This window comes from Vicugna pacos, chromosome 29, assembly GCF_048564905.1.
Source record: "Vicugna pacos chromosome 29, VicPac4, whole genome shotgun sequence".
In the NCBI taxonomy this organism is placed as follows: domain Eukaryota; kingdom Metazoa; phylum Chordata; class Mammalia; order Artiodactyla; family Camelidae; genus Vicugna; species Vicugna pacos.
Window position 1 is genome coordinate 13525133 of NC_133015.1, and position 13267 is coordinate 13538399.

Here is a 13267-nt window from a genome sequence, read left to right on the forward strand (position 1 = left end):
TAACAAATAGAGAACATGTAAGGAGCACCCTTTGCCAAGTTTAAGATGAGCCCAAAACAGAACTTTGAATTAGAATTGTACCTATTTTCCACGTTAGTTTGCTCAAAATTGTTTTTTGTCGTTGTTGTTGTTGTTAAGGGAAGGAGGTCTAAAAATATATATTTTGCAAGTGACAGAAAGCTGTTGGCTATTAAATGGCTCTTAGATAATAATATATGATTCAAGTGTAAATGAGTCAGAAACATATGGATTAGATTTCCCTTAAATCTGTTCAAATATTAAAAGTTGGGGGGGGACGGGGGAGGAACTTGGCAAATGTTTTGGAAGTTTTTCAAAACTGTAATGTCTAAATGTATAGTTTGAAACTGCTGTGAAGTCTGGATGGTCCCCAGACTCGGTGATTGGCTTAAGCAGGTAGATCCTCTGGTCACAGAAATCATTTCTTCAATGGCGAGAGCCTAGTCCTTCCTGGAAGAATCATTTATCAACACTCAGCTGGCAACCCTGGAAAGAAAGAGATCTCCAAGGCAAAAAATTAAAAACTTCGTATCTAAGTGGACTGAGCAAAGCCAGTTTTAGACATCAGACTCTGAATGTCTGATTTTGCATTGCTGTTTTAAAAATCTAACATGCTTTCAGACTTTCGAAAAGTATTTGTATGAACAGGATATATCGTACCATGCAATCACTCAGGGTGATAGTCAAGATATTTACTAACCTGTAACTCATAGGCACCATATTCAGGAGAAATGCTCGTGTCCCCAGACATACCTGCTGGATGTCAGTTCTAAGAACAGCTATCTTTTTTAGACATGTGAGTTCAATAAACAGAAATGAAACATCCTTTGGAACTCTGGAAATATTGTGTGGAAGCGGTCAGCTCCCTGCAGTAACTCATTTGGTTAGAGCCCCATGGCAGCATGGCCAGGACAGGATTTGGACCAGAAAGCTGTGCCCCTGATTCATATTCTGGACTGCACTCAGATCCCACCCACATCCACAAATTCCTGACCCTCATCACGAGGCGGTCCGGACAAGGCTGTGTGAACGGGGTCAGGTCACATTCATCCCCACGGTCAGAAAAATGAATCGAGATTTATGCGCCACAACCACAATATGAGGACAGATTATTATTTATGTAATAAGCCTATGATGATCTGTTTTGGCTCTCATTTCCCTACAAGATCTTTTAACCTATTTCTTGATGATGCTAGCATTATTAGGCATTCTTTCCCAATCAACTCACTTTTATTTTATCTGGCATGAAACAATAAGGCTTATAAGAAGAGTTTCACTATAGCATGGCTCCATATGCATTTATTTTTTTTTCTCATCACTGCAGAAACTGAGGTGGGCTCTGGTCCAGCCTGCTGGGGATATGTACATCTCTGGATGTGTATAAACATGGGGATCCGAATATTTTCTTTTAAAGCACTTATGGGTGTTTGGATTGTTCAGATTTATTTTTAGGTTTTTCCTTTTCACTGGAAGAAATTCTCCCTAAAGAGACTTTGCTCTATACTTTCCCCATGAGAGCTGAGAAAGTGGAGAAATACCCTCCCAAAAACATAGGAAAAAAATATATCAAAAGTTTGGAGGTGAGAAGACTAATTTTAGAGTAGCATAAAAAACAGCTTTTTAAAAGTAAGAAGACCTAAAGAGGCGTTTCTTCAAAGAGGACATACCGATAGCCAACAGGCATGTGAAAAGACGCTCAACATCACTAATTATTAGAGAAATGCAAATCAGAACTACCATGAGGTATCACCTCACACTGGTCAGCATGGCCATCATCAAACGTTTACAAATAATAAATGTTGGAGAAGGTGTGGAGAAAAGGAAACAGCCTATGCTGTTAATGGGAATGTAAACTGGTATAATCACTATGGAGAACAGTATGAAGGCTTCTTAAAAAAACTCAGAACTATTATATGATCCAGCAATCCCACTCCTGGGTATATATACTCAGAAAAGATGGAAACTCTCATTTGAAAAGATACACTCACCTCAATGCTCACAGCAACACTATTTACAATAGCCAAGACACAGACGCAACCTAACTATCCATCAATAGGGGACTGGAAAAAGAAGCTGTGGTATATATATGCAATGGAATATTACTCAGCCATAAAAAAGAGTGCAATAATGCCATTTGCAGTCATATAGGTGGGCCTAGAGATTATCATACTAAGTGAAGTAAGTCAGACAAATATCATATGGTATCACTTATAGGTGAAATCTAAAAAAAATGATACAAATGAAGTTACTTACAAAACAGAAACAGAGTCCCAGACATAGCAAACAAACTTATGGTAAGGGTGAGGGAAGGGATGAATTAGGAGTTTGGGATTACTAGACACACACTACTATATACAAAATAGATAAACAACAGGTACCTACTGTATAGCACAGGGAACTATATTCAATATCCTGTAATAATGTACAATGGAAAAGAATCTGAATAAGAATATATATGTGTGTGTGTATATAAATATATCTGAATCACTTTGCTGTATACCTGAAACTAACACAACACTGTAAACCAACTATACTACAAATAAAGAATTTTTGTGTATTGACTTGTATCCTGCAACCTTACTAAACTCACTCATTAGAGAGAGAAAAAAAAGTAAAACTGCCCCGTGACATTTAATGGTGACTCTAGGTAGAGAAGCAGCAGCAGAAGAAAATCTTTCTTTTGAAGATCTATTGCTCACTTCTTGTAGTGGGGAAGACCAGATTTAAAATCTGACGTATGAAAATGGGTATAAAGTTACAGTTATGCAAGGATAGTAAGTTCCAAAGATCTGCCCTTCAACACAGTGCCCAGAGTTAATAAGATATTATCATATAATATTATAATCATTATAATAAAATATTTTCTACTTAACATTTTAAGAGGGGTTGATCTAATGTTAGATGTTCTTATCACTCACAACAAAACAAAACAAAAAAAACCAATGAAAGGACACAGGGAAACTTTTGGAGGTGATGGACATGTTTATTACCTGGATTCTGATGTTGCTAACACAAGTGTATGCATATATCCAAATTCACAAAATTGTATGCATTAATTATGTGCAGTTTTTGTATACCAATTGTACCTCAATAAAACTGGGAGAAAAGGAAAGAGAGAAAAAAACTTTCTAAAAATGCATTTCTAAATGAAACAGAAAATAATGATACACATTGTGCAAACTATCCAATTCCCCCATAGGTACCATCTATTAGTGCTGACATGTATCAGGCCCAGTAGTAACCGCTTAACCCACAGGTCAGCTCTGTGAGGCACTTGGGCAACTTACTTATCTCTGTATTAGTCTCCTGATTTGCAATCGGCCAATAATAGCACCTACCTTGCAAAGTTGTTGGCGGGTTAAATGAGGATAGAACCCTGGCACGGTGCCTGTCACACAGGAAATGCTCACTAAATGGGAACTATTGCTATTACTCTAATTTCCCTCTTAAGGGAGGCACTCAAGGCTTGGACACGTCAAGCTCACAGATAGACACCGATCTGCCTAATTCCAGAGTGTGTGCTCTTAGCCCCTGAGTCATACTGTCTCCCGATTACACAAGCAAATGTATGTTAGAAATTTTCCCTTTTTGTCTCCTACTTAATGTCTTCTTTGTCTTATTTATACAGAATCAAGGAAATCCTTTTTGGTCATATTCCTAAGAACATTTGCTTCTTCTCTCTCCTTGTTCCAAAGGTAAATATTCTAAAACTGGCAAGTCCCTGTAATTATTTTACCCAAATATGATTCTATGGAAGTTGAAAATATTTCCAGGTAAATGTTCAACTCCACATTTTAAGGCTGTACCATGGAGATTATGTTCTGCACCAGTGCAGACTTCAATGAAATGGACCATGCAGTTTCATAATCATGCATATATCTGATTTACCTGAAACCTCATTTAGTCTCTGTGGAAGCAGCAACTAACATCTGGCTTTACTTTGAAAGACCACAAAAGGGTCTTGTTTGCAAGTCCACCGTATAACGTCATCCTAGCCAGAACCGTGCATACAGGAGGGAACTTAAGAGCATCCTTCCTTGGAAAGTCTGAGCAACTCTAACGTTCACTTTGAGAAGACGCCTTCTGAGGAGGAGGAACAACTCCTCCAGTTTGGAAAAGAAATGATAAGTTCAGGAAGGCACGGCGTCCTGACGACGTCCCCGATCTGCTCTAGTGATTGTAGTTCTCCGCTGATCTGAGAACAGGGTTGGTATTTTATTGTTTGCTTCCATGTAGTTCTGGCTGCCATGGGAACCACCGCTTTGGTGTTCTAATGGTCAGCACGTCTGACTCACTTTAGGGAGAGGTACAGTAACACGATGGCATGCTTTCAGGAAAACGCATGGAAAACAAAACAGAATCCGTGACCCCCTTAAAAGAAAAGGAGACTGTCTAACATCCAAATCGGGCTAGACCCGAGGGCCTGGCTCGGTGGTGCATAAAAGGAGCTCAAAGACGATGTGTCTGGGAGTCCGTCCTCTCCTTTGAGTGGTGGTTTCTCCACCACCAACCTCTTAACTACCTTCTTAAGCACGTAATAACACAGGACATGACCCTCGCCCGGAGTTCTCAGCTCTTCACTCCTGTCTCCCTGCGCTGCATCTTGAGAACAGCTGAGTTTAAAAAAGTGTGGATTGTTCCACAACCGACTCAACTAAATTACCTCCAGGGAGCTGAGCACTGGCTTCTTTGTGACCTAGCTTGTCTCCTGTGGTCCTGCCCCAGTCTGGGAACAACACACAAGCCATTGCATTGCCTTTTCCGGAAGACCTGGGAGAAGATTTGCCCCTTTTCAACCTCTTTCTCAGGACATCACCGCCCATTCAAGTCCCTGGAAACACAATTCTTAAATATGAGCTCTCCCATTTTTGGATGATAGGGAAAAGAAGTGAGATCTGAGACACTGTTGAAATTTCCTGGTCTCATGAGTAATACTAACCCACGAAGAGAGAAAATGTAGAGGTAGGATTTTCAAAGACTTTATTATGTAAGGGTAAAATGGAAGGATAGACAACATAGAATATGTCAGTACAAAGACGGTCTATGGACAAAAAGAAAAAGTAAATTATATAGATCTTAAATACATCATTCAAAAAAAAATCAGACTCAAATTTGCCACTGCACTGTGTCCAAGTTAGCCTAGGATCATAAATTAATTACTTGGAGTGTAAATTAAGTCTCTTTAGCCACCAGGGGGTCCAAGGTAGCAAACTGGGCCTTTTTGAATCCATAACTTAGCAAATAAGAGTCGAACCCAGTGATATTTCAAGAACCAAGAAAGTGGTTCCAAGAGGAAGTTGTCTTCCCGATAAATGAGCAGAGACGGAGAAGTCATTATGACCTGAAGTCAGAAAGAATGAACTCTTTCTTAAATCCATGCTTAATAAGAAACTCTAGCCCCGTTGAACACTCAGGGAATCAGAGAATGTGTATTAACAGTCATCAGCTGGCAGTAACGGAATGCTTGGAGACTAAAGGACGGAGGTGACTTTGTAACATAAACAATTCACAGAAATGGCTAAACAACTCATTTATTTATTAATCTTGGAGAACTTGGAAGCCTCCAGGAAAGGCTGAGTAAAAACAAGTATTGTCTCAAAACTTAAACAGTGGTTTGGATGATATTCCAGAATGTCAGAACCTCCTATTTCTATGTATCCACGGATGAGCTGGGCAATGTGTAGGGTTCAAAGACGTCTGTCGGGTTTTATTTTTGTTTTGACACAGTAAAGGAGCTTTCTTTCTAACTTTGGATGAAAATTCAAAAATAATATGGATAAAACTTTTTTTTTTAAAGAGAGGATCTCTGTTTCCTATGGGATTCTGTACTTCCTCTCAACAGTTTTCCAGTTCCCACAGAGAAAGTTGGAAATAACTCACACCCTTCTCAGGAGTCCTTCCTTTCACTCAGCTTTTATGATGTTTGTTTCCATGGACCGTTTTCTCTGCCTGGAATTCCCTTCTCCTGGAGGCCCACCTGCTGAACATCTTCCCACCTCTCAAGGCTCAGGGACCCAGACCCTAGATACGTGAAGGAGAATGAGAAGAGGATGTGATATAACCTGGGGGACATGACAAGAACACGATCATCTCAGAGCCTCCAACAGCCTCAGGAGCTTGGTTCTCTTGATTTAAAAGTCCCTTTGCTGCTCTGCACCAATGTGAGGAAAGGGGGCAGATTTCCAACTGCAGATCCAGGTCTTAAGAGGTCACAGCATAGAGAAGTGTTTACTGTGTTTAATACTTCCCAAATAGGACAGTTGTCCTCCCCGATAGAGACAGATTTGGAGTTGGGGGTGATTCATAAAGCAGGCTGAACAAAGTCTCATATTATCAGGCCCCCAGAAAGGGTTTCCAAATGGAACAGATGACAGCTGCTGCTTCCAACTCCACACTGAGAAGATTCAAGAAGACAGGGTCCTCTAAAGATTTATCTATTTTGCTTGAGTCGTGTTCGAAAAGATGTGAAAAGAAAAGAGATGGATTATATGCACACAAGTACCTGAGCACGTGCTGTGGAAAACAGTTTGGTGATTCCCCACGGGAATTTAAACAGAATTACCAGATGACCCAGCACTTCCACTTGGAGGTAAATGCCCACAAGAACTGAAAACAGGTATTCAAATATTTACACACAAATATTCACAGCCGCACTCTTCATAGTAGCTTAAAGGTGGAAACAACCCAGATATCCATCAATGAATAAATAAACAAATGTGGTCTATCCATGCAATGGAATATTATTCGTTGATATGAAGAAATCAAGTACTATACGTGCTGCAGCACGGACGGACCTTGAAAACATCACGCTGAGTGAAAGCCAGACACAAAAAGTTACATATTACACGACTCCATTTCTAGGAAATAGCCAAAATAGGCAAATCCATGGAGACAACAAGTAGATTAGTAGTTGCTTAAGGGTTAGTGGGAACGGGGAATGGGGAGTGACTGCTTAGGGAGCACAGGATTTCTTCGGGGGATGATAATGTTTTGGAACTGGTTAGTGGTGATGGATGTGTGGCATTCTGAATACACTAAAAAGCATTGTGTTGCACGCTGGAAAATGGTTAATATTGTGAGATGTGAATTTCACCTCAACTAAAACCCACAAATGCACACACACAGACCCCTCAACATTTAAGGGTTACAGAGACCCTAAGACACAGAGGACCAGCACAAGTGCGTGGTACTCCAGGAGTCCCAAAGGCCTTCTGTTTCAGTTCAATGCAACACAGGAAACTGTAAAAAGCATCTCCAAATTCAACTCCCAGTAACTCTGTTCTTGAATGATATCGTGGCAGGACCCCTGGGCCTTTTCTTTTGTTGCTCAGAAGCAAAATGTGTCAGATGGCCCATCTAACAAGTTTTTCCAATAATCTCTGGGCAATTTCTCACACAGCCTTAAGTGAGAAAGAGGATTTTTAAAATGGAAAACAAGGTAAGGAAAAGTACTCTCTCTGAGCTTCCAACAGCTTGATTTAAATCGAAGTTGGTTCTCATTGCCGTTGGATTGTTTCTTTCCTCCCCATTTTCATTACAGGAAACTATTTGAGGCCAACCCTCAAATCGAGTCTTTGGCTCTGTTTCTCTTGGTCTAGTTAACAAAATAGAATGGTTTAACCTAACTTGTTTCTTCTAACAATTTTGCAGTCCTTACACGGATGCAAATATGTTCAGCTCCACTGATATTTCATGCTATTTTTTCTAATCGAGAGTGTTTTCAAGAGCCTGCTATGTTCCGTAATTCCCATCAAAGTATCAACCACAAACAAATCCACTTGCAAATAAATTTAAAATGACTTAGCCCGTCAGGGGAGGCTTACATGAATCCATAGCTCCTTGACAGGTGTCTCTGGGCGAGACAATAGAAATTAATCTGTGGTTGGCAAGTACCAAGGGGTGATCAGCCCCTCAAGGTCACTGTGAAGAAAGTTGCTGGCTTTGAGCTTCAAAGAATGAAAAGGTTTCCTTTCTGACAAGAGTCGATGTGGTGGAGGTGTCACTCAGGAAGATGATAGGGTTACCAGCCTGGAGGTAAAAGTGTCATTTGGAGCAAAGTGTCTTTTGTGTCTGAGCTGATGTTTGGAGCAGGTCAGGCTAAGGGATACACAATGACATGCCAACTTCCGGCCCTAGGGGCTTCCTCTCAGGCCACTGGAAATCCAGCAACTTGTAAACTTGCAAAGGTTGAGTCCCTTTCACTGCAGAGCATTTCATTGCAGGAGCTTTTCCTGTTTCTTCAGCCCAATGTGATTGTCACACATAAGTAAAAACAAGCGCCTTCCGTGGTACCTAAACACATTGACAAGACAGCAATCAAGCCTCTGCTGTTGACATAATTTTGGCCTGGGAAATAAAAAATCATACCAGTTAGGCTCAAAAATCACTTTCAGAAGTCGAACCTCCGTGTAATGCAGGCTGAAGACCACCGTTATTCTCATCCTGATTCCGTATGCGAAGAGGTCTAGTAGCGTTTGAGAAGAAATCATAGCTTAATCATCCACTGTGTCATTGGCATAATTTCTAACACCATTACAGAATCCCTCTGTATACTATTCATGCAAAACTTTCCATAATGCCCAGTTCTCCACTGGAGCCGGCTGGATGCCCAGAATGCCACACTGCTTATCTTGGGGAAAACTGCAGAGAAGCATTTCCATCTAGAGGAATAATCATCCCAGGGACATGGTAGTAAATCTGTTTCAGTTGAGTTTCTCATTGCAATGAAATGAAACACTTTTTCTAGAACTTTAAGCCTGGGTTCGCCCCATTATAAATGAAGCAACTGTAAGGTGCTGTCTCTGGTCAAGTTAAAATATTTTATGGAGGCAAACTAGCATTGCCAATACCATGTTAATATTAAGATATGCCAACTATGATGTCCATTACGAGAGGCAAAGTATTTGCCTAACGGCGAAAGCAATTAGCCTCACTCCACCTTTCATACACGTCGTTGCCCACGTGCTGTATTTTGCATGGGTCCCATGACAGCCCTGTGGGATACACAGGGTGCATGTTTCTCGTTCTCATCTCACAGGTGATGATTTTGAGTGAGATGAACAGCACCCCCCTACCACCGCCGAAAGCATCCCACACCAAACCCAGGCCCCTTTCCACCTCACCACAGTGGTTCTGAACTCAAGAGCAGTGTCCTTAGGAGGTGACAAGTAAGTCTGTACGAAGGACGATGGAGAAAACTGCTCCCCTGTAGGGGCTGCGGAGGGGCTTTTCAACTGACGTCTTTTAGAAGAAAGAAGAGGGTGCCTTCCCTCTTGCCCTCTCCCTTTTCACAGTCAGTGTTCTGCATTTTGCTTTCACTTTAGACAGTGATACCTGGAAATGCTTTGAAATGATTTGAGAATAATGTCAAGCTTTAGAAATTATCAGTGTGGTTTCTATTAAGATAATGAGAACAAGCAGGGTTGGGAGTCCTCCGCACTTTGCTCTGTTCCTTCACGTCAACCAACGGGGAAAGATTCGGGGGCCCAGTGCCTGCACAGACCTGTGGGTACCTGGATGTTCTGGAGACACTGGGCAAAACTGAGGTGCATCATGTCAATAAGTTTCCGATTTGTCCACTTGAAGTTGCTGGTGTGACCATGGCAGGTGGCTGATTGAAGAGGCAGGAATAAGGGGATGCCAGAAATGGAGGGTTGAGACCAGGTGGTCGGGCACCTGGCAAGCACCTGTCTCGTTACAGAAGATGCTGAAGTGGGAGTTAACGCTTTGATAATGGGTACTGGTGTGACCATGGCAGGTGGCTGATTGAAGAGGCAGGAATAAGGGGATGCCAGAAATGGAGGGTTGAGACCAGGTGGTCGGGCACCTGGCAAGCACCTGTCTCGTTACAGAAGATGCTGAAGTGGGAGTTAATGCTTTGATAATGGTCACCAGCTACCCATGGCCTGAGGTCTCTGGGAAGGTCACTCCTTCTCCTGATCTGACGTGTCCTGTTTTTAACACCCACAGGGTTGTACGAAGCCAGGATTTCCCCAACTTCAGTTGTTTACAAACTGTATGCATATTGCGTTCCTTCATTCAACATATGATGGGTACAATTATTTACTTAATATTGCTTAATATTTGTCTCTCAATCTACCTACTTTTTTATTTTAATTTTGAAATTTTATTGAAATTTAGTGTATACACACAACAAATCATAATATATGCTAGATGAACTTTTACACACTCGACACACCCACGCCACCAGATAAAGAAGCCAGGTTATCGCCTGCATCCAGAAGCTCCTTCCTGTCCCGTGCATGAGGGTGACTACTCTCCTGATAGCCAGATAGATAGATTTTTGCTTGGTCTGGCTTCCTTCACTCAATATTTTGTGAGGTTCACCTTCATTGCTGTGTAATGGCTTGGTTCATTCTTCTCCTTGCTGTGTAAGTTCCCTTATGTGAGCGTCTATAGTGTATTTGTGGATGGCCTTCTGGATAATAGCCAATTTGGGACTGCTACAAACAGGGCTGTTAGAACTTTCTTCACGTGTCTTTCAGGGACTATAAATCCAGGTTTCTGTGGATAAATATCTAGGCGTGGCATTGCTGAGTGGTAGGTAAGTGTTTTCCAGTGAGGTTACCAAATACATTAATTTTAAAATAAACTTTTGCATCGGTAGGGCAGATGAGGAATCAATGCCACTTACCACAAATAAGAAAACCCCCATACAAAATAAATACCATAAAAAGAAAACAGTGGTGGGGGGAGGGTCTAGCTTAGTGGTAGAGTGCGTGCTTAGCACAGATGAGGTCCTGGGTTCAATCCCCAGTACATCCATTAAACGAACAAACAAATAAACAAACAAACCTATTTTACCCCCCACCTCAAAAAAGAAAAAAATGTTCCTAAATACCAGCTCAATAATGGCTGCTGAAGGCTGTGTGCCTGAGGCCTCGCTGGCTTTGGCAGCTGCCATACGCAAATACTAGGGAGGTGTTATTGAGGCTGTAGTACTAAACAGAGACTTTCTCCTTGATTAAAGAGAACGTCCAAGAGACAACCGCAAAGGCAATTACTGTCCGCCATGAGAGTCGATGCCGTTTAGTGCTGCTTTCTACCTAAAACCATCAGGCATACCTCAAGCGGTACATACCTCAATGAGCTACAGTTTGGGGAGAAAAAAGAACTATATGATATGAACAGTCTTTTCTAATTCTGACATTCTATGACTCTAGACTAGCAGTACTCAACCGAGGGTGATTTTGGCCCCCAGGGAATATTTGGCAATGTGTGGAGGTATTTTTGATTGTCACCCCTTGAAGAGGGAACGCTACTGGCTTCTAGTGGGCAGAGGCCAGGGTTGCTGCTAGACATCCTCCAACGTGCAGGCCTTCCCACTCCCAAACAAAGAGCTACGCTATCCCAGATGTCAGTGGTGCTTCAGGTTTGAGAAGCCCAACTGCAGACGGGGATGTCATCATTGGGAAGGTCCTTCCGCAGGAGAATAGAACATTGCAGCGATCAGAGGGATTCTGCACTGAAAGTCGTTAGCTGATGATTTCCCAGAGAGCAAATGAGAAGTGTAATAGAGCTGGGTGAGCATTTGGGTCTGAGACCTGCTCCCTGATCCTTTCACCTACCCGTGAAACCCATACCAGAATGAAGTCAATTTCCAAGCAAGGTTCTACTTCCCAGGTGGTAAGTCCCTCAGATTTCCTCCCAAAGAAATTAAGCTAACTGCAACTTCCTATAAGTGAAGAAAAGCGTAGTACTAATCACCTTGTTTCTAGTGCTACTGACCTGATTGCCATTTGGGCTGACAGTTGCTTCCCAGATCTTGTACCCTCGCTCAAGGGGAGTGCATTTGGAAAAAGATTTATCTCTGCCTCGCCTTTTAGACTAGTGATGCCAAAGCAAATGCACTCAGTAATCTTTACAACATCTCCATGAAGTATTATAACAACATACATTGTCCCAACTGTGAAACTCCAGGGTTTGATAATGAAGGGGAGACGGTGCCAGAGTTGGAACTCAGAGTTTCCTGTGGTGAGTTCACTGGGTTCAATTATTTTCTTTCATCATGAATTCGACACCCCTTGTCACATCAGTCCAACAAGGAGGAAAAAAGATGAGATAATGGAGAATAAAAAGAAGTACTTTAAAAAAAATCAAGAGAAAAGTACCATGGGAAGCCAATTGAAGAGGGAGTCTGTGAGTTAGCAAAGCATCCTTTGGCACTCCCAAAGTGCTTTGGAATCAATTGATTAGCTGATGTATCATTTAATGTGATGGACTTTATACAGATAAAATGAACACAATAATCCTATTTTACCATATAATTGGTTCGGGAAAGGAAATATTCATTGATATTATCCTGAGTTGCAATTCTTTAAGCATAAAGATTCCTATTCAAAATTGAAAATTGAACTTTCTGTCTTGTAGCTTACCCAGAAGTAATCTGTCAAAGACATACTGTTGCAAAGAGAGCTATTGATTGAATTGGGAATGTTCCCCTTGGAGGTTGCCAGCAGGCATTTTTTTGAGCACCTCCTGGAAGAGTTTACATTGATCAGTTTCTTCTGACACCTTAAAATAACGTTTGAGGAATGAGCTTTCGGCTTGTCTGAGGATCTGACTTGAAATTAATAGTGGGAAACCTAGGAAAGCCCAAGTAAAGACAAAACAGGGCAGAACTCAACACTAGAGAATCGGTGGTAATGGAGAGAAGTGTGTCCTTATTAGTTACATTATCAACTAAGTGCAAACTCTATATAAATGCTCTGGGGGCCTGAGGACAGTTTCACAGAACACCATGAATGCCTGTTTGAGTGATGGCAGTCTACATAAAAAGTAATGGTTTTTTCTGAATCTTTGGCAGTAACAAGAAGAGTTCATAGGGCTGCCTGTGTATAAACCAGTAGTATAATAATTTTTTTAATGGAGGGACTTATAAAGGATACACCTTTTTATCTTACCAAGTAGAAGGTTTTTAAAAAAGTATTTGAGCATTTAAGACCTATCATCACCACCTTTTATGAAAAGGACATTTGAGCTCTAGCAGTAGTAGTTAGAAACCATCAAGGCAGAGGTGATCCAGTCCAGCAGTTTTCAAACTTTTTGATCTTAAGATCCCTTTTAATTCCTCAAAACTACTGAGAATCCTATTAGATTTTTAAGACTAAAAATTATTAAGCACACTTTTAGAGTGATGACATCATCACATGTCAGGGAGCCTCTCTGGAAAACTCCACTGTCCACTGGTGAGAGCATGAGTGAAAAAGGAAAATTACACCTTTAGCTG